Below are 21558 nucleotides of genomic sequence, written 5' to 3' on the forward strand. Positions count from 1 at the left end.
TTCCTGGACTTACCTAACACCTCTTTATTTTTGCTCACTTTTTCTCCCACTTTGATGTCTCTCCTGATTTCCTCTTTGTCAATGCTAGAGAGTACTGGAATTGGAATTAGGATAGGCCTAGATTTGAATCCCTCCTCAGACTTGTACTATCTCGGTGACATGAGTGAGTCATGTAATGTCTCTCAGCCTTCATTTATTTATTCTTAAAATGATGATAATGATACCTATGTAATCTACCCCCACAGGTTTGTTGTAAAGATCAGACAAGGTAATGTGTTAATCACTTTGCAAACCATGAAATGCTATATAACTGTCATTTATTATTATAGTTCTATTTCCAATTCCATTTTATCCACAAAGATTTGCCGGAGGATGTCATCCAATGGTAAACTCTCTTTCCTCTGAATGCTTATAACAATCATTATCTATAGCATTTATTTGGTACTTGTTATTTATCAATTAATCAATTAAAAAGTATTCATTAAGTCTCTACTATGTGCCAGTTACTGTGTTAGACACTGAGGATAAAAAAGACAAAAGTGAGATAATCTCTTCATTAAAAAAGCTTATATTGCCTTGTATTAGTTATTAACTAGCTTCCCTGTAATCAATTCGCCATGAAGATGTCTCTTTATAATGAGCTGACCTTGGACAAAATAGACCGAAGGAGAAATAGGTCATCATGAGGGTGGACTTTAATTTTGCTATGAAGAACAAAGAAATAACTAACAGAGAATCAAGGTTACTCTCTCTACCATCTGCAACTATGTGGATAATGGAGCCAAGTCAGTTGCTCTGATAAGCCACTTAGGCGAGTCTGATGGTATCCTCACACCTGACAAATATTCCTTAGAGTCCATGGCTGTGGAACTCAATTTTTTTTTAAGGAGAGAATTCCCTTTTTTTTTTTTTTGTGAGGCAATGAGGGGTAAGTGATTTGCCCAGATTCATACTGCTAGTAAGTGTCAAGTGTCTAAGGCTGGATTTGAACTCAGGTCCTCCTGACTCCAGGGTCAGTGCTCTATCCACTTGCCATATAACTGCCCCGAACTTAAATCTTTGATGGGAAAAGATATTCTGTTCCTGAAAGATTATGTGGGACCAAAAGTGGAGAAAGACTATGCTAACCCAGCTACCGGTTCTATCCTCCTGCTGGAAATCCTCTGTTTCCATGTACAAAAAGAAGGTAAAGGTAAAAATACAAGCAGGATTATTACATAAAGCTAAGTCAGCCAAACTAGAAGCCTTCCAATTGCCCTTTTCCAAGCAGGAAATGTCTTCATGATGATGTTTTTGGTTACTCATGGTGCCCAGAGTTTCACAGTGGGGGTGAATCTGCCCCAGAAAGTATGTGGTTCCCTAATAAAAAGAGGAGCTGACTTACTTTGCCAAGGACCTGGAGGACCCAGAATGGCCCATCCTGGCCATCTTGGGCAAAGCTAGAGTTGTGGACAAGATTCAGCTAATGAACAACATAATAAATAAAGTCAATGAGATGATCATTGGTGGTAGGATGGTTTTCACCTTCCTTAAGGTGCACAACAACATGGAAATCGGATTTTTTTTTTTTAATGTATGGAGTGCCAAGACAGTCAAAGACCTGAAGGCCAAGGCTGAAAAGAATAGTGTGAAGAACCCTTTCCCTCTTTACTGCATCAAAGTGAAAAAAATTGATAATACCAAGACTGGTCAAATCACCTTGGCCTCTGGTACACCTCCTGGAACAATGGATTTGGGCTGTGGTCCTGCGAGCATCAAGAAGTATGCTGAATCTGTTGCATGGGCCAAGCAGATTGTGTGGAATGGACCCATTTGGGTATTCAAGTAGGAAATATTTTTATGGGGAACTAATGAGCAATGTGGTAGAGGCCACTAGCAGGAGTTATATCACTATCATAAGAAGCGGGGTTACTGATATTTGCTGCGTCAATGAAATATTGAAGATAGTCAGACATGTGAGCACTAGGGGTAGTGCCAATCTAGAGCTGCTAGAGGGCAATTCTCCCTGGAATTGCTGCCTTGAGCCATGCCAAATGGATGGAACTTTCCTGCTTGCTAGTTCTGGTGCAAAACATTCAAAATTTGACATGGCAACATTTCTGTTACTGTTTCTTGACATTAGGAAAAATCTTCTCCTCAGGACTCAGTACAGAAGATGAGGCAATGAGACCCTGTGAAGCAGCTATCCTACTCCCTCCTCTGATAGGTCCTCTGTCAGATCTCTCTTGAATTTATTTCCTATGTCTAAACCATCGTTGTGATCTGTACCGTATACATTGCCTTTAGAAAGAAAAATAAAGTTGAAGAAACTATTAACCATGTTCTCTATTGAAAGTTTGTTCCATTTAGCTTTGTTAGCAAATATTTTTGTTACTACCCATAGTACAGAAACAAGAAGAAACTCCAATTTGGGAAAAGGGGGAAGGTTGATCCATTAAATAAACATTTAATAAAAGTGCTAGCTCAAAAAAATAACACTACTGTTAATATTTTTGTACATAGCGGTTTTTTCTTGATATCAACACCTCCTTAAAATGTATTCCTGCTAATGAAATCTCTAGATTAAAGAATATCAACAATTTAGTAGTGGGTTTTTTTGCATAATTCCAAATAGCTGCCTCAGAATGGGTGAACAAATTTACAGCTCCACCAGTAGTAAATTTGTATTTCTATCTTCCTACAATTTTGCCAACAAAAAGTTTCTGTTTTTAGCAACCTTTGCAGCTTGATAGGTGTGAAGGATTTTAACGTGTAATTCTTTGATGTTTAATGATTTCAAATAATTTTCAGGTATTTATTAACAGATTGTCTTTTTTCAGTTATATTGATCTGTTTTTTTTTTAATGCCACAGTAATTTTCTGATATATCCCACACCCATAAGCACCCTCATAGAACTTTCCTTTGTTTAAAAAAAATGTAATGGGGTTATGGAAGATGCTCAGAGTTGCCTTTCTTGGTGGGTTGTACAGAGACTGTGCAAAGGACAACAACACACATACAAAACAATTAAACAAAACCATCTAACATAGCAACTACATGACAATATATGCAGCACTATATACTCCTCATCATAGTCTGCTTCCCCTTCCCTTCTAACAAGAAGAGGAAAACATATTTCATCATCTCATTTTTAGGGACTCTGATTGGTCACTGTATTTCAGCTGAGTTCAGTTGCCTTTTGGTATTTTCATTTATATTACTGTAGTCATTATATGCATTATCCTGGTTCCAGTTGTTTACTCTGAAGAGTTTCATAAATCTTCCTGTGTTTCTATCAATTCCTAGTATTTGTTATTTCTTTTTAGCCCTCATCATCTCTGAGTAACTTTATCCCAACTCCCACTCTCAATAATGAGGTGGGCCCTCAGAGAGCAGCTAGCTAAATCACCTGCAAATAGTTCTAGGGGTACCATGGATGGGTTACAGGGTTCTTCTAAAACTATTGGCTAAAGACTCCATTCCTGTGTATTCTCCCCAATACCAATCAACAGTTACAGTTTATATTTCCTTTATATCATTGAAACCCTCTAGTGATTAGCATCCCAGTATCCTTTAATCAATTAACATCAATTAGCTTTTACAAGGGCCAGCTGGGTGGTGAAGTGGATAGAGTGTTGGTCCTAAAGTCAGGAAGTTCATCTTCCTGAGTTCAGATCTGACCTCAGATACTTACCAGCTGTGTGACCTTGGGCAAGTCACTTAACCCTGTTTGTCTCAGTACCTCATCTGTAAAATGAGCTGGAGAAGGAAATGGCAAACCACTCCAGCATCTCTGCCAAGACCTCAGATGGGGTCATGAAGAGTTGGACATGACTGAACAAGCTTTTATAAAGCTTTTTAAAAAGATTTCCTAAGAAGATATATCAAGAACAGAAGTCCAAACCATGACCCCAAACTAGGGACACAATCTCCCCTATAACATATCAATCCTCAGAGAGGGTTCAAATTAAAGTGAATGCTCCACCAAGTTCACATCTGAAGGTGGCTTAGAAGAGGGGGACAGCCACTCTTTTGTTTGCAGAAATCAATGTCTGAGTGTCAAATCACTATTGATATAAGTCAAGCAAGTTGATCAGTGCTTTGCTAATTACTGGGCTTAGCTGCTCACAAATTCTTATATGGACCCAATTTCCTAGATCTCTCCCTGTTTCTCCACATCTCTTAAAGCTCTCGGGTATCTTAGCCTAGTACTGGTCTAGTACTCTACACGAAGCAACAAGGACAGAAGCAACAGTTTCCATTGTTTAGAACACTATTATTTAGTTTCCACTAGTGGATAAAGAACTAGTCTTAGAGCAAGGAAGATACAGATTCAAGTCCCATTTTTGACACATACTGGCTGTGTGACCCTGGGCAAGTCATTTAATCTCTTAGTGTTCTAGGCAGCTCTCTAACATTATAAGTAGCAAAGAATGTGCCAATTTGCATTGATAGAGGGAGTTTCCTCATCTGGGAGTTCCATATACTAATGAAATCATAGATTCAGTTCCTATCACCATCTCTTAATTCTACAACTTTTATGATCTTTTTTTTATGTCTGTCTGAATTTGTTTATGAGTCCTTTCTGTCCTAGCATATATTCAATTAAAAAAATTTCTTTTTATTTTTTGGAGGCAATTGGGGTTAAGTGATTTGCCCAGAGTCACGCAGCTAGTAGATGTCTGAGGCCAGATTTGAACTTCAGGGCCAGTGCTCTATCCACTTCAATACCTAGCTGCCCCACATATTCAATTTTTGTAAAAGTATAACATCATGTTGAAAAAAAAAAGGTATGCTCCTTATGATTACCATTAGTTATTTGTGAGATCCCCGCTTCCATGTTTGAATGATCTCCTCATGTATCAAACTGATTGTAAAAAATATAAATTTACTCCCACTTCTCATTTTCTTCCCTAGGATTTTTTGTTTTGTTTTGTTGAGGTTTGGTTTGATTTTTTTATGCAGAGGAGATTTTTTTTTTTCCCAAGCACAGAGTTTATCTCCCATTGTTCTCAATGACCTTAAGAAAGGATAAGACTCCAAAGAGAAAAACCATCTTTTCTCCTCCCTTCAGAGGATAAGTGTTGGTTCATTATTTATTTCAAGTATTTAAAATTCTTACCTTACTTAAGTTTCTTTTGTCTACTTGTTTTACAATTTGCAAATTTTCCCAGCTCTAGTTTTCCCAACAGGAATGCTGGGAAGTCACCGAACTTTTATTACATTTTCCTATACATACTTTCCTATATATTATTTTTAAGGCTATTATTATTGGATACAAATAATTTTCTTTTGCTCTTCAGGATATGCTGATGTGTAATCTTGTATCATTCTGATATCAATTCCTTGGCATGGGAGCTGGTTTTTTCCTAGCCAATTTCAGTATTTTCTCTTTGATCTATAAGCCCTGAAACTTGACAATTATATTTCTGGCCAAATTAAACCAAGGGTTTGTCCATGATTGTGTCCTATACATTCTATCAAGCTACATTTTGCACTCTATTCCTATTCTTCCAAGGAATTTTCTTATATGATTTCTTAAAATACAATGTTCAGGACTTCTGTTTCATCATGTTCTTTTGGGAAGCATCTTTCATGTACCCCATTTTCTAGTAGTTGTTTGATAACAGATATGTGTGGTCACATATTCCTTGAATTTTGCTGGCTTTTGACTTTGTACTAATACTCTCCTTTTCCTTCATTCCTTTTTCCAAGGTATCCATCACTTTGCTAAGGTTTTCTAGCTTTATTCTAAGCCATCAATTCTCCTTTCAAGTTTTTCATTAAGAGCTGTAATTTAACTTTTAATTTTCTCCTTCACTCTTTTAATTAGGCCTTTTAATAATTATGGGAGTTCTTGTCATTTCATTCTCTTTGCTGGGGTTTTAGTTATTGCAGATTTGTTACCTTCTGGAGTTTTCTCCTGGGATTCTTTAACCCCATTGTATTTCATCATTATATGATAAATTTTTCTTTGCTTTCTCATTTTACATTCTTTTTGCTATCTCCAACCCCATCCCCAGGCCCCCACATATATACCTCCATCCCTAGAGCCTTAATCTTTTAATCTCTATCTTCAGTTCCCTATAAAGCATGATGTTGTCTTATATCTCTTGCATTTTATCAACCTGTATGTCCCTAAAGCAATTGGTTCTTATCTCTATGTCTAATTTCTTCATAAAGTTACTTATATTCTCCAAACAGTGATCCGGTACCTTTACACCAAACTTACTAAACAAGATCTCTTAAATTTTAAAGCAAGTTATTTTATAGATTCCTAGGGTTTAAAGGAGTCCTGAGAAGTCATCTAGCTCATGGTTTCTTATCCTGTTTCAATCTGTGACACATGTAGGATTTATTTGGACCCACAAAATGGATGGGATCCATCAACTTCAATCTGGAAATTTGTCAGTCTTTTTTTCCAAACCCTGCTTTTACACTGGTCAGCTATCTTGTCTCCTCTTTGCACAATGTCTTCACCTCTTCCACTCTTCACTTCCCATCCTATCAAGACATTGTCAGAGTGATGTGAACAAAATGAGGACAATATGAAATAGGAAAAATAGAAGGAAAGGGGAAGGGAATGAAAACTAGGACAATATGAAATAGGATGAAGGGAAGGAAAGGGGAAGAGAATAAGCATTTGTATATCATCTCCAATGTGTCAGGGACTGTGCTAAGTGCTTTACAAATATTATCTCACTTGAACCTCACAACAACCCTGAAGGATAAGTGCTATTATTATCCCCCACTTTACAATTGAGGAAAATGAGGTTGAAAGAGATTAAGTGACTTGCCCACAGTCACACAGCTAGTAACTATCTAAGGTAAGATATAAACCCAGGTCTTCCTGACTTCCTGTTTCTAAGTCTAACACTCTATCTACTGCACCACCTAGTCTTTGGGCTATTCTATACCCCCTCCAAAGAAAATGTCATAAAATACATTATATTCTGGTTGGGGATGAATGAACAGATCTTTCCTGCTGTGCCAAGGCAGTATCATTTCATGCCAAGTTAATGAAATGTTTTCCTGTTCTGTAAGATTCTATGTTCATCCAGAGCAATGACTGTTGTTTTATATATTTGGCTTTCTAGTGCCTGGCACAGCATGATAGAGAAGAAAATGTTCTAGATCTGGAAACAGAGAAGCTAAGCTTGGATCTTGCTTCTTAAATGTATTACTTTTCTGACTTTGGACAAGTCACTTAACCTCTCTAAGCCTCAATTTCTTAATCTTTAAAATGGCAACAGTGGTTTACATAACCTGTAAAGTTCTTTCTGGATCTAAGAGCCTATGAACTTCTACCACCTAAGAGGGAGGAGGGTGGAGAAAGAGAGAGAGAGAAAGAGAGCAGTTTTATTGAATCACTAGTGAGAGGGGCCTCATCAAGGCAACAGTAGATGCTGGGGTGGCTATTGAAAGCCTATTTAGTGGAAGTCCTCCAATCTGCTAATAGCCCCAGAAACTGGTTTTTACTTGTAGCTGCTGCGGTCATCACCATACAAAGCCTGAAGCCTGAAGCCTTAAGTTAGAAGTGATTAGAGGGTCATATAAGGCATAAAGCAGACTAGGGAGCCAATAACAAAGATAGACTGTGGAGTAACTGGTAAAGATTTTCAGTAGAATTCTCTACCACCACCGATAATGACAGCATCTTCTATGCCTGTAGTTTTTAAGATATGGAACCTAAAGTAGGGAGTGGGGAATAGGAAGTGGAAAACCCAGGGCACAGAGTAGGTCAGATCCTCAGCTGTTGTTGGATTTTTCCCCTTGTGGAGATTACCTTGTAAGAATTACTTTTCTGTATCCTCTTTTTATTGTTGTACTTTTACTTCCTTTGTTACATTTCTTATGGTTTTGAGGGACTGAAGCTAAAATGATTTAGGTATAATGTTTGATGCAGCCATCTTTCTAGAAATCTTTTCCTTGTTCTAACAAATCAGTGGTTAAACCCAATTGGAAAACTGCATCAGGTAGTCAGACATAGAACTAGAGGGTTGGAAATAAAAACTGAAGAGTCTGCATAGTAGTAATAGTCAAAATCATGAAAATGGATGACATTTCAAAATATAAGTGTTGAGAGAAATGATTAGTGAACTGAGACTTGAGCTTTAGGCAATATTTTATGGTCAGGAAGATAAAGAAGAGTTACTGAATGAGATAAAGAAGTGGTACTATAGTAAAGGTCTTTTCTGGACCTCTCTGAAGTGTTGACAATATTGACCACCACCTTCTTCTCCCAGACTCAATCTTTAACTGTGATATACTGTGAACCCAGAAGTTCTAGTCAGTCATCAAGTGAATAAGTATGTGCTGGGGATACAAAAAAAAAAGTTAAAAATATAATTTGTCTCCTCAAGGAGCTCACATTCTATTGACGGAGACAGTATACCAAAAAAATTGCACATACAAGATATATATTGTGTAAATAGAAGGCAGGCTTAGAAGGGAGCCATAGTTTGGGGTGGGAAGGAGAGAGGGGATTGGGAAAGAAGCCAGGGAAGCCAGATGAGAATAGAGAGCTTAGTATAGAGTCAGGAAATGGAGTTTCATATGGGATTAATAGTAAGGCCAGTGTAGCTATATTGTCAATATGTAGAAAGAAAGAAAGTGTAAGAAAACTGGATATGTAGAAAGGGACCAGTTGGTAAAATGCCAAATAGAATTTAGTGGAACCATGGGGTATAGTTTTAGGACAGGCCAGACATTGAACACAACTCTCTTTGCATTAAGCACTTCTCTGTCCTTCTATGATCTTCAACTTGCCTGTATTTCCTTGTGCTTAAATTCTTTGGTGGCCAAAAATTAGGCCACTTCCCTCTTTGAATCTTTTAATCCACAGTTGAATTTAGCATTTCCTTTATTCTCCACTCCCCCATAGTCATAACATGAGGAATCATTGTTCTATTATAGGATTTTTTTAAATAATCACTAGATGAAATATCCAATGATGCTTTTTCTTTCTTTTATCTTATTTTCTTGCTCTTCAAAATGTCTTTATAAGATATTAATGTATACATATTTATAATTATTACTTTAAATGATTCTTATCAATTCTAAAAGTGGTCACAATTTCTATAAAAAGTACTAGCTTTTGAGACTTTTTTACAATTTGTTTTAAAATAATGTGAAAGTTGATGAAATAAAAAATTTAAGCATTTATCATATTTTAAAATCTACTATATATGATGGAATTTAACCTACATAAGGGAAAACTGGTCTCCATATAGTATTTTATCAATATTTTGAGATAAGTATAATTGTTCTCCAGTTTTAAGAAAATTCATGTAAAAGTAGGAAAATAGGATATAATTATTCACATTTCAAATAAGTTTTCCCCTTTGCACAAGAATTACTTTAAGTGGTGAGCTCCTATAGCTCATTAACATTTTTGTTTACAGGTCAGAATAGGATGTAGTAGCCTATGATATGAAAGAAGGGAGTAAAAAAATGTTAATTGTATTTTTCTGCTTACAAAAACACTACAGTTTTTTTAACGTATTTTCCTAGCTGCCAAAATTAACATGTTTACTTTATGTTTATTATTACTCCCCACCTCACCCCTTTACCCCATCTATTAAGTTTTTAAATAAAAGAGTTGCATGGCCCTTAGGGGGGAAAAAGATATCACCATTTAAGAAAATAAGCTCTCTCTCAGATCTGATCTTGGAATCATAGAGTTTTAGAGTTAAGGGACCTTTGAAATCATTTAGGCCAACTTTCTCAGGTTAAATTGAGGGAAATGAGTTCCAGAGAGGTTTAAGTCACACAGTTAGTTCATGAAAGAGCTGGCACTTACTGGCCAGGCTTCCAGATTTTCAGGCTAGTTCTCTTTCCACAACACTACTACAGTCTCCCAGTAATTAAACTGGTTTAGAATTCTACCAGTTTACTCTCCAACTACTTACAAGCTCCTTAAAGAAAACAACTTCATAAATGTCTCTGTCTTTCACACTAGATCATTCAAACCCCACTTTTACACTTAACATTTTGCATGGATTGCTACAAAAACTACTGTAATGTTATCTTGAAAAAAATTAGTATACTTTTAGGGATGCTATATGTCCATGGATCATGGATGCCATCTCAGAAAAATAAAACTGCACATGACCCAAGAGGTGATGGAAAGATGCACAGTGGGCAAGATTAGACTGCACTGTATTACCAATAATGACATGCACTCAAGAAAAGATGTAAAATTCATCATCAAGGATCCATATAACCAGAAAAAGAGGTCAAATGGTCATAGATCAAGGGATCAAGATCAACCTAAGTCTGGCATTTTGAATTGACAAAATATTAAAAGACTCAGAGGACAGCTGCCCATATGCTAGATAAATTCTCTACACGAGATTTATGATGTGGGCAAAAATTTCATGGGATGAGAAGACATAGATGGACTTGGGGTTGCACCATTTCCTAATGCCCACATTCACAGATAGGATCAAATGGTAGGATAAGGAAGGAAGGGAAGAAAGAAGAGAGAAAGAAAGGGAGAAAGAGATTAGATTTGCTAAGAAACTTTCAAAAAGGCAATTTTTAAAAAAGTAAATATTGTAATAGTACTGGAGTAGTTATTTTATATTTAAGAACCTATGGGCAACTCATTTCTTGCCACCAAGTGCTCAATGAATTCTGCTTTTTTGTTGCCCTGTTCTGGACACATTCAAATAGACAACCAAGTTTCATCATCCTTGCAGCATTTTCACTAATCCTCTCAAGGACTGGTGCATCCTTTCATCAGGAATCCAGGCTTACTCTGCTCCAAGTGACTGCTTTTCTCTAGCCACCTTGTCATATTTACAGCTGCTTTTCCCTCCCAAAGGAAATAACCCTTATTTAGCCAGGGTCCCAGAGTCTTCTTCCCATCCCATATAAGATCAAACAGAGGATCACAGATTTAGAACTGAAAGGAACCTCAGAGGTTATCTAACCCAATACCTCTTTTACTGAAGCCCAGAGAGGTCAAGTAACCTACCTAAGGTCTCACAGGTAATAGGCAGGAGCCAAGATTCAAGACCAGGTTACAGGACTTGGGTTTGAGATTAGACTAGATCCTCTAAGATCCCTTCTAGATCAAAATCTATGATACTGTAACTCTAAATCTAGCTCTTCTCACTATACTATAAATCCTCAACCTATCAGGTATGGAATGTTGTACTCAGCACTAAAGGGTTATGGAAAAGAAGAGAAGAAATAGCTTCTTCAAGAAGTGAATAATCAGGGGCAGCTAGGTGGCACAGTGGATAGAGTTCCAGCCTTGGATTTAGCATGACCTGAGTTCAAATCCAGCCTCAGACACATAGCACTTACTAGCTGTGTGACCCTGGACAAGTCACTTTAACCCCCATTGCCTAACAAAAAAAGAAAAAAAAAAAGAAGTTCATAATCTGATTGGGGGTTATAGAATCATAGATCTAGAATTTTCAGCCAAGAGCAGGAAAGGAAAAGAAATGATATTTTCTTCATTTTGATCTCTTTTGATCTTTTAAACTTCATTCTGGATCTCCTCTCAAAATCTTTGTTTGCCCACCATCCAGGACATGGTAAAAAAGAATTTCCTACATTCCTTTTAATTCTCATGACGTGGGTTCTCCAACATAGACTGGCTCCATCTTGAGAACAGAAAATAGAAAGAGAAAAAAACTCATTTTGGCCTTTTGAAGGACCCTCAGTTATGGCTTCCACAGTCAATCAAAAGTATACCTCTTAATCACACAGTTAACAACCTAGAGCCGGGGTATGGAAGATATTCAGGGAGGCACAGCACCTCTGATGCGAAGGCTTACCGAGACCTTTTCAGAGGTGCTTATCCACCTTTGGTGTCCAATCAGTCACCCAACTTTCACCAGTGGCTCCAAGAAGCTGTAGCATGTGCCACAGCCACGCCCTAGTAAGACCATCTCAGCAGATGGGCTAAACCAGGTTGAGAGTAACCAAAGATGCCAAAGTCATCCACAGCGTCCCAAGCCATTGCCAGTAGTCCTGACTTTTGTCTTGCCACTGGATTTCAATGATTCTGAAAGACAGAGTGAGGCTAATGACTGCAACTCTGACTCACTTAAATCCAACCCACTGGCAAGTCAAGGTATCACTCTATGATGTCATTGGTCCTCCTCTAAAATTGAAGGGTGAACAACAGAAGGGTGGCACAGTGGATTGCTGGGCCTGAAGTCAGGAAGAGTCATCTTCCTGAGTTCAGATCTGATCTCAGACACTTACTAGCTGTGTGACCCTGGACAAATCACTTAACCCTGTTTGCCTCCATTCCTCATTTGTAAAATGAGCTGGAGAAGGAAATAATAAACCACTTCAGTATCTTTTCCAAGAAAGCTTCAAATGGGGTCACAAAGAGTCAGACACAACTGAAATGATTGAACAACAACCACAAAAGTGGTTAGAACAAATGAATGAAAAGCAACTATGTGCCAAGCATTGTGCCAAGTACTGGAAATACAAATAGAAAAGTAACACAGTCCCTGCACTCAAGGCATTCACATTATAATAGGGGGATTTCAAATGGGAGTTTTTTAATTTGTTGATTTTCTAATCTTTTTAGCTGCATTCCCAATTCCTGATCTGTTCCTTCTCTTTTTTGTCAACAAAATTATTTAAAGATATATATTTTCCCCTAAGGAATGTTTTGGCTGCATTCTTAAATTTTTGGTATATTGTCTTATTGTTGCAATGTGTGTAATGAAGTTATCTCTCATTTCTGTGATTTGTTTCTTTAACTCACTAATTCTTTAGGATTAAGTATTTATTATCCAGTTGATTTTTGACACTTTTTAGAAACCCTTTATTTAATATATGTTATTGCATTGCGGTTAGTAAAGGATTTGTATAATATTTCTGCTTTTCTGCATTTGTTTGTAGGTTTTTATGTCCTAAGAAAATTAATTTTTGTAAAGGTACTATACATAGCCAAGAAATATGAGTACTCCTTTCAATTTCCTTTCAATAAATGCCAGAAGTCTATAATATTTAATTTTTCTAAAATCCTTACACAACACTAACTTCTTTCTTTTTATCATTGTTTTTAGATTTATCTAGGTCTGGTAGGCTTCCTTTAAGTTCCAACTAAAATCTCTCCTTCTGCTGGAATACTTTTCCAATTCCTTTTAATTCCAGTGCCTTCCCTCTGTTAATTAACTCCTATTTATCCTGAACATATCTTGTTTTGTATATATTTGCTTGCATGTTGTCTTTCCCATTAGGTTGTAAGCTCCTTGAGGGTAGGGACTGTCTTGCCTCTTTTTGTATCCCTAATACTTAGCACAGTGCCTGACACATAGTAGGAATTTAATAAATGTTTATTTATGGATTGATATACATTATAGGCAGTTTGGTGTCTCAATGTATAAAGCATTGGACCTGGATTCAGGAAGATTTGAGCTCAAATCCAGCCTCATTGCTGTCATGACCCTGGGCAAGTCATTTAACTTCTTCAATCACCTCATTTGTAAAATAGTGAAAATAATAGCACTTACCTACCAGGGGTGTTGTGAATGTAAAATGAGATAATATTTGTAAAGCACTTTGCAAACCTTAAAAGACTATGTAAATGCAATATTATATTACTATAACAATAGTAATTTTAGAAGTATATAATATTAGTATAGTAATAGTAATATATAGTGATATTTTATTGTTATAATAATATAACATCATATTATATTATTATGTTCCAAGTATATAAATTCAGAGTAAGTGGAAGGAACCTTAGAGGGGGTAACAGTAGCAACTGGAGTGGGGAGAACTTGAATTTAATCTTAAGGAAATCTGGGATTTTAAGAGTTGGAGGTTGGGAGGGAGAGCATTCCATGCATGGGGACAGCCAGTGCAAAGGCACACAGATGTGAGATGTAATGTCATATGTAAGGAATGCCAGTATGGCTGAATTGTAGCATATGTGGAGTAGAATGTAAGAAGATTAGAAAGGTAGGAAAGGGTTGGCTTGTGAAGAGCTTTAAATGCTATATAAAGAGCTTTATAGTTGATTCTGAATATAATAGGGAGCCACTAGACCTCCTTAAGGTTGTTGTTGGTGGAGTGGGGTGACATAGTAGGATACTATCAAGTTTTCAGATAAGATAAGACTGTAAAGGATAGTTAACATATTGGATGACAGAAAGGGAATCCAAAAAGATTTTAATATCTGTAAAGACAGCGCTGACTATAATAAGGTCAAACTGAACTAAAATAAATGTAAATTTGTATACCTGTGTAAAAAAAATTCAGTGGCACAACTAAAGAATAGGGCAAACGTGACCAGAATAAAGGAAAAGAAACTAGGAGTATAAATGCACTGCATTGTGAATCAGCAGTGTTACGTGACATCTGAAACAGCTAATGTGATCGTAGGCTTCATTAACAGAAGCTTAGACTTCAGGGTGAAGGAGATGGTAAGTCCTATAGCACAATGCTCTGGTCAGCATCTGTCTGGAGTATTGTGTTAAGTTCTGGCCTCTGCATTTCCAAAAGGACACCGGAAACCAAAGCGTGCTCAAAGGAAGGTGACCAGGATGGTAAGGAGAACAGAGATCATGCCACAGTATAATTGCTTGGAGAAACTGCAGATGTTTAGCCTGGAAAGAAGAGTTAGGCCAAGGACATGATAGCTTTTTTAAAAGTATTTGAATGATTGTCGTGCAAAAGAGGGATTTTACCTTGTCCACTTTGACCCTAGAAATCAAAACTAGGGGCAGCCTGCTATTGTGGATCATAGGATCAACGATTTAGAGCTGGAAGGGGCAAAAGTACTGGATTTATAGTTAGATAAATTGTCCCAATCCCATCTCTGTCGCCTATTACCTTTGTGACAATGCGCAAGTCACATTCACCTTCTGGGCCTCAGTTTCTTCATCTGTAAAATGAAAGGATTGAATTAAATGGCCTTTAACATTCAATCCTTCAAGTTCTAAATCCAGAATTCTATAATACATTATTAGATAGGCAGACTTTTAAAAATTTATTGATTTATTTAGCAAAAATCTATTTTCTTTCCCTTCTATGCCTCCTTTCTCTCCCATTTGGGGAAAAAAAATAAAGAAAAATAAAACCTTTGTTACAAATATAAAAAGTTAAGCAAAATAAATTCCTGCATGGGCAATATCCTCCCTAAGTCCATCACTTCACTGTATAGACGTGGACAGTAAGCTTCGTCATCCATCCTCCGGAATGATGGTTGACCATTGTGTTGACCAAAAGTTGTTTTTCTTCTACAACATTGTTGTTATTGTATAAATTGTTTTCCTGGTTCTCTTCACTTTACTCTGAATCAGTTCATGCAAGTCTTTCCAGTTTTCTCTGAAACTGTCCCTTTCATCATTTCGTATAGCCAAATAGTATTCTACATTACATTCATGTACCATAATTTGCTTAGCTATCCACAACTACTGAGCACCCTCTTGGTTTCCAGTTCTTTGTCACCAGAAAAAGAGTTTCTACAAATATTTTATACATATGGATCCTTTTCCACTTTTTTTTTTCATCTCTTTGGGACATGGGTCTAGTAGTAGTATTGCTCAGTCAAAGGATACATAGTTTAGTAACTTTTTGGGCATAGTTCAAAATTGCTCTCAAGAATGCCTGAACTAATTTTCAGCTCCAACAACAATGCACTAAAGTTCCTGTTTACCTGCAGCCCCTCCAATAGCTGTCATTTCCTTCTCTTTTCATTTTTGTCAATCTGATGAATATAAGGTAGAACCTCAAAGTTGCTTTCATTTATATTTCTCTAATTATTAATGATTCAGAGCATTTTTCGTATAGCTCTTGGTGCTTGGATTTTTCCCTTAGAAAACTGCCTGTTCATATACATTGGCCATTTATTAATCGGAGAGTAGCTCTTATTCTTATAAATTTGAATCAATTCATTAACTATATTATCAAGGAAACTCAATGCAAAGATTTTCTCCCAGTTACCTGTTGCCCTTCTAATTTTTGCTGCATTCGTTTGTAGAAAACATTTTCAATTTTATATAATTATATCTATCCATTTTATTTTCTGTGATCCTCTCTGTCCCTCATTGGATCATAAACTATTTCCCTATCAATCTCCCTCCCAGTTCTGCTTCTGACTTTCTAGACTTTTTCAGCATACCTTAGCTGTTTTTCTTCAATTTTCTTCAATTCCTATGACCTTCACACCCTGGAACAATCTATCTCTCTGCTATGCCAACCCTCTTCTCCTACCAGGGAGGTCCTCCACGGTCCTCCATTTTGGTGAGGGTCCCAGGCTAGCCAAACTTCATCCTCCCTCTGGCTTTGATTCAGACTTTCTGGACTTTAACATTATGCTTCCCACATAGGTACCTCCCTCCTCCATTTTTTTCTTCTTTTTTTGGCAATCAGGTTAAGCAACTTGCCTAAGGTCACACAGTTAGCAAGTGTCTAAGGTCAAATTTGAACTCAGGTCCTCCTGACTCCAGGGCCAGTGCTCCGTTGACTCCTTCTCTATTTTTCAACTCTCTTTTGTACTTGTCTTCCCCCATCAGAACATAAGTTCCTTGAGAGTAGGGACTGACTTTTTGCTTGTATCTGTATCCCTAGCAGTTATAACAGTGCGTAACACACGATGTGTGTTACTAAATGCTTGCTGCCTTACCTATCCATAATTCTGAAAGATAATTTCTTTGTTGCTCCTCTAATTTTTTATGATGTTATCTTTTATGTCTAAGTCATAGAAGAAATACCAGTTCCGAATCAATACAAGGAAAAATTTCTATCAATTTGTTGTTGCTGTTCAGTTGTTTCTGACTCTTCAATAACTTGAACTCTATTCCCCTGGATCATCTTCCCTGCCTTTTAGGGAAAAAGGGCAGGAACGCTAGTTGAATAAACTTCTACCACAGCTACCTTAGTAGAGTACTGGATTCTCTAAAGGTGAAGGTCTTCATTCAGAGGCTGATTACCAGGGTTTTTTCAATCGACATCATCCTGTCTGAATCCTGCTTATGTTGTCTGCTCACCCTAGGTTATTCTCCCTCTTTTCTCAAGGAATTCAGAACCTAAAGCAATTTTCTTCTCTGCTCTAATCCTTGAAAAAATTAAAGACACACATGTTTACACACACATATATGTATATACACATATAATGTATGTATGTGTATACATACGGAAACATATGCATGTATATATAACTCTAAATGTATATATGTGTGTATGTGCATATGTATGTGTGTGTGTCCTCAAAAGGCCTGGCTTTCTAGTTTGTCAGCTTCTTCAATTTACACATTCTGTATCTTCACACCACATCATACACATACAGGAATGGTCATACTCTTCATTTCACCATTACTCAACTTTGGAATCATTCTCCATTCTTCATTTTTCCTCACTTCCCTAATTCTCCAATTCATGTTGATTCTTTAAAAATTTTAAAAAAAAAGACTTATTGATGGTGAATCACCTTCATGATTCAGAACTCTGAAATTTTCTCATCCTTAAAAAATGTTCAAATTTCTTAAAAAAAAAGCAGTCTATATTCTTTACCTCAAATTCTTCACATTCCAACCATTTCTTGATCTGGGTTGTAACTGCACCATTCAACTGAACTTTCTCTAAGTTAGGGGTCCTGGAATCCCAAAATCATGACATGAGGGTCCTGCCCGAAAGAATTAGACCCAAGTCTTCTTTCAGCCAAAAACAAGGTTTATTGAAGATTCACCATATTAGCTAGACTCTTAAGGAATCTGAGCATCTGTGGGCTATCAGTTAGATTGTGAAAATCTGGGCAGCGGCTAGATTATAAGAATCAGAGCATCTTAATGGAGACAAGATGGACCTTATATACAGGATCTAGGAGTGGCCAAGTAGTCTATGAGGCAATAAAACTCAAGGGGTGGCCAAGGGAGAATGGAGCCTATCTAGGATTAAGGGTGGGAAGTAGCGGGGGTGACATAGGGCAGTCTAGGCTAGGTTAAGGGTAACAGAATTGGGAGATTGGGTGTAGCCACAATGAAAGGCCAGTTGATGGGATTATAGCCTCAGGGGAATGCCAGAGATTAGGCCATGTGGTCCAGGGTTTTTCCTTTTTAGGGTCTAGCTCCCATCCTCATCAGTTCCAGTCTGTCTTTCTAGATATTTCACGTTAGCCTCCTCATGCCAGTCAAACTGGCCCACTTGTTATTCTTTAGATGTAACATTCCATCTCCAACCCCTAGGCTTTTGCATAGACTCTCCTCTAGCCTTGTAAATCCTCAGTCACCTCACTGGCTCCTTTCAAAGCCCAGCTCAGGACCTTATATACAGAAAGACTGTGGGAGAGATCTAGGGAGTATCTTGTTGGGGATGGGCAGTAGGCTGGGGTGACTAGAGGAGGAGTCTAGGGAGGATTTTGATGGGAGTGACTGTGAAGTTGAGAATGGGGTCAAGATAGGGTCAAGGGTGGGAAGGTGGGGGGGCATCTAAGGTAACAGACAATAGAGGGCTAGGCTCAATTAAGGGTAACAAAGAATTGGGACATTGGGCATAAACAATAAGGAAAGGCTAGTTGATAGTATTATAGCCTCAGGCAAATGTCAGAGATTTGAACTTGTGGGAAAGTCTAGGGCTTTTCCCACTGGGGTCCAGATCCCACCATGGTCTTTTCCTTTTAGAGGTTCAGAGCCCATCCTCATCATAACCACATCCCAGAGAAACTTGATCAAGTTTTTGTCCTGTAATTACCCCTACCTTTGTAACCCCACCCATCAATCACTTTTCAAAGAAACTTTAATAACCTAAAAGGTCAAGTCTCAGCAATTTAAACTACTGTGGCAACTCTCATTTCAGGATAACTTTTGTCTTGTGACTCAAATCACAAATCTTGGCTGTGGTTAAGGGGCCAGTTAGGTGGGCAGGAGCAGGAAGACATCTTCCGGAGTTCAGTTCTGGCCTCAGGCACTTACTGTCTGTGTGACCTTGGACATCACTTAATCCTGTTTGCCTCAGTTTGCTTATTTGTAAAATGAACTAGAGAAGGAAATGGCAAACCACTGCAGTATCTTGCAAAGAAAATCTCAAATGGGATCATAAAGAGTCAAATACAACTGAATAACAACAAAGGGGTTTCAAAAGGAGAGGAACAAATAATATAATCTTAGTTCTGACTATGTCATCAATTGCCAATCAGAAGACACACCTATGTTGCTCAAGATTTTGCTTTGTCATCTTACTAATTGTTATAAAAGACCCCGTCAGTCCTCACTCAAGGTCTTTGGTTACTGACAGGCCAGAGACCCAATTTATTATTTACTGTTAGCCTAACTAATGATGATGCTTGGAGCTTTGTCTCTTAGTTAACCTTAATTTTCAAATGTAACAAGTTGAACCAAATGACTTCTGAAGTCTATTCCAACTCTGGGATTTTATAATTCTATTGATTAAAGTTGGACTTGAAGCTAGAAAAGCTTCAAGAATAGGTCCTGTGATGGGCTCTATAGCTGTTGTCAGAGGACCAGCTTATCTAATTTTAGAGAGGTCTATTATCTGGTTGGCCAAAGAGTGAGGAATTTTTGGCCATGGCAACTCTGAAATACCATTTATTAAATTATGGAGGTGTGGTGCTTTACAGCGGAGGATATACACACACTGATGAAATTATAGATCTCTGAGGTATTGAAGTATGGATTGACTTAAATAGAACCTCCCATGATTCACATCACCTTGGAGTTGGAGTAGGAAAACCTGGGTGCAAATCTTGATACTGACACTTATTAATTATGTGACCTTGGCAGCCAATTCATTTCAGCCTCCTTTTTTTAGTTTGTTAAATGGGGATAATGATATATATATATGACTACACTCACGATTAAATATTTACAAAGCAACACACCAATTAAGATACAAATAGAGTTGTGGCAAAGAGCAAAAGAGATAATATACACAAAATACTTTACAAACTGAAGTGCCATAAAAATGCCAGTTATAATAATTATAGCACCTACCTCAGAGTTGTTGTGAGGGTCAAGTGAGATAATATATGTGAAGCATTTTGTGAACCTTAAGCACTATGTATTGGCTAATTTCGTTATAATTATAATTATAGCAACTGTGCCTAAATGGGTTTGCATGGTCCCCTAAAACTAAGACAGTACTGTGAAAATGTGTATATGCAAGGAGATATGACCCCAAAATGGCTGAAAGATTTCTGGGAGAGGGAAATCCATGAGAGCCCAGTCTCAGAGGCTCAGACTTTTAATGGTAAACAGGAAGCTCTCAGAGTCATAGGCATGTGCAAGGAAGCTGGCACCCTAACACATACTTTGATTCCTAGCACCTCCCAGGGGACCTGAGATTTTATCTCTGTCCAGGATCACAGAGACCCCTTACTCTTAAATTTTTTATCACAGACATTAACATGTTTGCAATTTTCTTTCGTGTAATAGGGGTTAGAAGGAGAACTAAACTAGCCGATATTAAGCTTATTGTTATCCTCTAGGTTGGGGTGGTAATACTTCTCAAGTACCTTGTCTTCCTCCTCTCTCCCCTAACAATCCTGATCCCCAACAAATGTCATGTCCCTAGACTGTGAATACATTGAAGGGCACCAACAGTGTTCTGTTCTCCACAAAAATGGAACTCCATTCTCCCTGAGATGCATGCCAGAGCTATCTAGAAATCCCTGTTACATAACTGCAGTCTGGGCCCATGTTGTAGAACATAGTGTAGCAGTCACCATAAAATCATTGTTTGATTTGGTCACTATTGATGCTTCTGTTAGCTGTATGAGCCCCCCCCCCCAAAAGTCCTTTAACTTTGGGCCTCAGTTCCCTTATTTCTAAAATAAGTGGAGTGGCCTAGGTCGCCTAAATTCCTTTCCATCTCCAAGTCCTTGAATCTAACTAAAGTAGCCCTTATTGTTAAAGCAGCCCAAACCAGTGATAGTATCACACGGAACTTTTGTAATAGCAGGCCTGCTGGGAGAAACGCTTTTTTTTCATCGTGTAAAGGTAGGGGTGGGGTATGGAACAGTTTTAACTTCCTCAAGTATCTGCAAAAGGTACGTTTTTTTCGACTTGCCAATGAAAAACGAGAGCGTCCTGTGAAGTTATTCCTTTAAAGTCAACGTTGCAGGTTGCTGTCAAGTGAGGCCAAGTGCTATTGACTTAGGCCTGCTCGGCTCCCAGGTTGCGCTGCCTCCTGGGGGTTTGCTGGTGGAGGGTATGATCCAGAAGAGGTTTCAGACACAGTCCTTCTCCCAGGGCCTTGTGTCACATGGCTCACTCGTTTCCGTCCAAGAACATTTTCCTTTTCTGCAGCTACGCTGTGCATCAGATTTCTCCAACTCAAGCCAGCATTTTGGCTGACAAACTTGTAAGTCAGAGCCTCGACTTTCTCCCGCTCCCTTTCCCAAGTCTCTGCAGTAACTCCGCCCCTTCTCAGGTTCAGTCCCCTTCTCACCTCTCCCTACCGTCTCCTCTTCCCCCTCCCCTCCCACCCTCCGGACTGCTGGGAAGAACCGGACTAGTTAAAGCTTTAAATCAGAGCCGTGCCCTGGTGGACGCTACTGCGCATGCTCGGAGAGCCGGCTTCTGGGGCAGTCCGCATTTCTCCGCTGTGGCCGTGGCTGCGCTGTGCGCGCTCCCGGA

General features: G+C 38.1%; 1 pseudogene; it reads left to right on the forward strand.

Moving 5' to 3' along the window:
- The first annotated feature begins 623 nt into the window (after positions 1-623).
- Positions 624-21276, forward strand: LOC114049326 (annotated as a pseudogene).
- The last annotated feature ends 282 nt before the right edge of the window (positions 21277-21558 follow it).

This window comes from Vombatus ursinus, unplaced genomic scaffold (genome assembly GCF_900497805.2).
Source record: "Vombatus ursinus unplaced genomic scaffold, bare-nosed wombat genome assembly UNPS02000577.1, whole genome shotgun sequence".
In the NCBI taxonomy this organism is placed as follows: Eukaryota; Metazoa; Chordata; class Mammalia; order Diprotodontia; family Vombatidae; genus Vombatus; species Vombatus ursinus.